Source organism: Lontra canadensis, unplaced genomic scaffold (assembly GCF_010015895.1).
Source record: "Lontra canadensis isolate GAN:19392208 unplaced genomic scaffold, GSC_riverotter_1.0 scaffold74, whole genome shotgun sequence".
NCBI classification, from domain to species: Eukaryota; Metazoa; Chordata; class Mammalia; order Carnivora; family Mustelidae; genus Lontra; species Lontra canadensis.
This window is the reverse complement of record NW_022631068.1, coordinates 3,765,538-3,769,669: the sequence shown is the minus strand read 5'-3', so window position 1 is coordinate 3,769,669 and position 4,132 is coordinate 3,765,538.

The following is a 4,132-nucleotide window of genomic DNA, read 5'->3' as shown; positions in this document are numbered from 1 at the left end:
AGAGATTCAGACAGTATTCACTGCTTCTCCTGATGATAAGATTGAGTCTTGAGTCACCAGGGACCCATCCATCTATTTATCCATCATCCGTCCAACAGATATTTATTAAGTAACTCCCAATAATATCCCAGGCACAGTTCTAGGTACTTGTTTACATCAAAGAATTAAACCTAACAAAAATACCTGCCCTTATGTGTCTTATTATCTACAAGGGAGACAAAGACAATAACGGATAAATAAGTAAATTAAATATTAGAAGATGATGACTAAGAGAAAAAAGAGCAAAGGGTAAGGAAGAATCCAGAATCCATGGAAAAGATGATCTTTAAGCAAGACTTGAAAGAAGGAATGAGTTAGCCAGGTGACTATCCATGAGAATATGCTCCAGGTAGAACAGACAGCAAGTGCAAAGGCCCTGAGGTGGTTGTGTGCCAGTATGGCTGGAGAGGAATGACCTGGGGGAGAATAACAGAGGAGCAACTCAGACTGTACAGGGATTTGACAGCCCACTGTAAGGACTTGAACTTGGACTCTGAAGAAGAGGAGGACTTTAGAAGCTCCTCCTCCTCCCCACCCCCACCCCAGATCTTTGTTTTGCTGCCTTTTTATCATTCAGGTCTGAACCAAAGCTATTTCTTCAGGACCTTTCCCAGGACCACCTTATCTAAGTGGCACCCTACATCTCACCATTCACTCTTTATCACAACTACCATAGTTAATCTTTTTCATAGCACTTGCTGTTCTGGAAACTAGCTGATATGGGTTTTCTTGGTTCCTGCGTTTTTTTGTGTGTGTGTGTCTTCATCCACAAGAGGGGAAGTGGCTGGAGGACAGCGGTTGTATCCGTCTTGTTTAGTGTGGAATGCCCACTGCCCAGAACAGTTCCTCACAGCACCAGAGCCTTGTACAGTGATGCAGCAAGTAGCCTGTCACCCCGACTACCAGTCCAGGAACAGCCTGATGATCTTCCATGGGCTGGTCACCAGCTCAGAAACCTCACTCCTGTTGGGAAGGCAGGTGCGTGCCTTCTGCCGAAATTCCATCCTGCGCCTCGTCCAGCTGCCACCATCCTCCTAAAATGCCCTCCTAACACCCACTAACATCAAGTGCCAGGGTTTAAACTCAAGTTATAACAAGTCAAAAGAAGCCATTTGCAAAGCTGAGCCTTCCTCTCTGTCCCTCAACTAGGTCACCAGAAATAAATAGCTCTTCTGCTAGAAATTCATGGCATTGCCCTGCAGGTCCGGTCATCAAGCTGGTACCCAGAGAATTCCACAAAGAAAAGGGGGACAAGAAGTGATAGAGAACCTACGAAGGGCTTGACACAGATGTCATCACATAGGCTCCCAAACAAGCCTGCAATGCACTGTTTTTATACCTGTTTCACAGATAAAGAAACTGAGGCTCAGAAATTTAGTAACCATCCCCGTTCCCATATGACGTGGTTGGTTTATGACAGAGCCAGCATTCAGTTCTAGTTCTGCCAGACCCCAGACTTCATGCTGGTGCTCACCCAGCTTTAATCCAGCACAAAAACCCATTCTTCGGAGGACTGAAAAGAACCAAGCAAAGGAAAATAAGAGAAGTTAAGGAACCCGTCTCAGTGGCACTGGGGTTGCCTAAGAGCCGGCTTGCCCCTCCTGCTAGAGGAGCTGTCGTGAGCCCAGCATTGCCCCACCAGGAGCGCCCTGTCCCTCTGAGAGCCCTGTCTTCCCCACCAACGGGGCACTCGGAGCAGCCCTGGGGCCCGGCTCGCCCCGCCTGGGTACTCCACAGGGAGTCTCCTGTGGCCGGCCTGCCAGACTAAACATTCCCTCTCCCGGCTCCCCCTGCTCTGCCGGCCAACGTGTCCTAGGAGAATCTCAACAACAGAAGAGGGATCGTTTACATGCATCTGTGGATATCCTTGGGAGAGAGGTGGGCATGGCCCCAGGCTTCCAAACACACACGCACGCACGGGGAGGAGTGAGCCTGTGGACACTGCCCGGGGGAGGCAGAGCGGCCTGCAGATAGACAGCAACCACACACCAGATACACACACACACACACATCCACAGACGCAGAAACGGTTATCTTTGAATACTGATCAAGAGAGGCGGGCCCACACTAAACACACACGCACAGAAATACCCAGACGCCGCATGCCCTGGGCTTCTGGACCCCGACAGGGACACACGGGACTACATGTGGACACATCCACCATGTGCAGGGCTCTATTTTGGAAAATAGGGAAAAACGCTGGGCCAATGTTTCCACTGTGTGCTGCTTATAAAAATTTTGCAGTTAGGAGAGATGGCCCTGAGCTGTGTAGCTCTCTGTGGGCTGTCAGAGAAAGTGGGGACCATGAACACACACAGCTCAGAGCACATGTGGGGTCGGGCCAGGGGCTGTATCGACAGCGGGGTCCCCCAGTGGCTGATACAGAAGCAGTTGGAGCCTCCAGCTGATAGGCTTATGGCTTCAATTTCCTGAAAGGAAAAAACAAAAACACACCAAAAAACCACAAGCCTACCCTAATGGTTGCTTTGGGAAGATTCACTGACATCGCTTTTGAAGCACTGTGCCCAGCACAGTACAGCCTTTCAATACACGAAGGCTGTCAGTGTGATTAAGCGCCCAATACCACTAACGACATGAAGCGTTCCATTGTCACCTTTGATGCTGTCCCTTTCCGAGCTGATTCCTTATAACACTGTATGTTTCAGAAATATTTGATAATATGTGTATGAAATGCATTTATAATAGCAATAAGTATGAAAACAACTAATATTAATTGAATATTCACTCCGTACCAGACACTGGCCTGAGCACTTTATGTGCATTATCTTGTTTGACTTTCACAACAACCATATGAGGGTGTACTATGTTATGCCCATTTTATAGATGAGGAAAATTTCCCAAGTGGAGTTTAATTGTGAATGTAAATCCATTTAAGTGCTGAAAAACTCTGGGTAGGTGTGCGTGCGTGTGTGTGTGTGTGTGCACGTGTGCACGTGTGCATGTGTGTGTGTGCATATAGTAGGTATTTATTGTCAAGGAAGTCAACCAGTCAAGTGGGCACTAACCCTCCCAGCCTGTCAGGCAATGAATTCTGAGTTTTCCTCAGTTTGGGGCATGCAGCCACCTGGTGACTCTATTATGGTTCTCTTTTGGACGTTACTGTGAGCACAAAGAGATGGTCCAGGAGGTAGTCCAGAAGTCACAAAGGAGAGGACCATGTTGGATGTTAAAAATGAGAATTTTATGGTGGCCGGTTGGGTCTTTAAGGAAAAGTTCCAAAAAACAGAGGGCACATAGGGGTTGAGGGAAGTTCTGATCATGATCCATTGTATAAAAGGAGCTGAGGGAAATTCCAGACAGAGGCTCTGAGAAGAGGAAAGCTACAGGCCCCTCCACTCAGCATGACATCCGCCACCTGGCCCATGGAGCTGGGTGCCTGGGGCTCCCAGCATTCAGACGTATACCCACCATGTCGATGGGATGTATGCTTAAAAGATAATGGGGTACCAAGAGTGAACCCTAATGGAAACTCTGCCTTTGGGGAGATAATATAGCACCCTGATGCAGAAAGTTGATAGCAGGAAAGGCTGCCTATATGTGGGGACATGGGAGGATATTCCCCTCATTTTTGCTATGAAAATATAACTGCTCTAAAAATAAGCATTATAATTAAGAAGGGAGAGAGAAAGAGAGAGAGAGAGAGAGAGAGAGAGAGAGAAACGTGTGGAACTCAAAGAAAGACATAAGGCACTCCAGGTCCAAGGGTTTCTACCGGTGTTTTAAGTAGCCTAAGGGTTTCTGGGCCACCAGGGCTGGGGATGGAGTGGAGAGCCACAGAGCCAGCAGCCTGGAAGTGTCACCCCTCCCCCTACTCCAACCCCCTTGGGGCCCCCTCCAGTCAGAGCTGCCAGGGATTTTTGCTGGTTTTATCTACTGGGGTTCTGCATAAACTCCAGTTGAAGAAGGACTGCATTGCTGGTCATGTTTTAAAGACGTCTGCTTCAGAGGCTCAAATGTGGGTGAGACTACCCCCCTCCCACTGGTGTGGACAACCTGCATCTGTAGAGCCCTCTTACAAAAGGGCCCCAAAGGCAGGCGGCTCACCTTTAGGCCCTAGGGCCAGGTGGGGCAG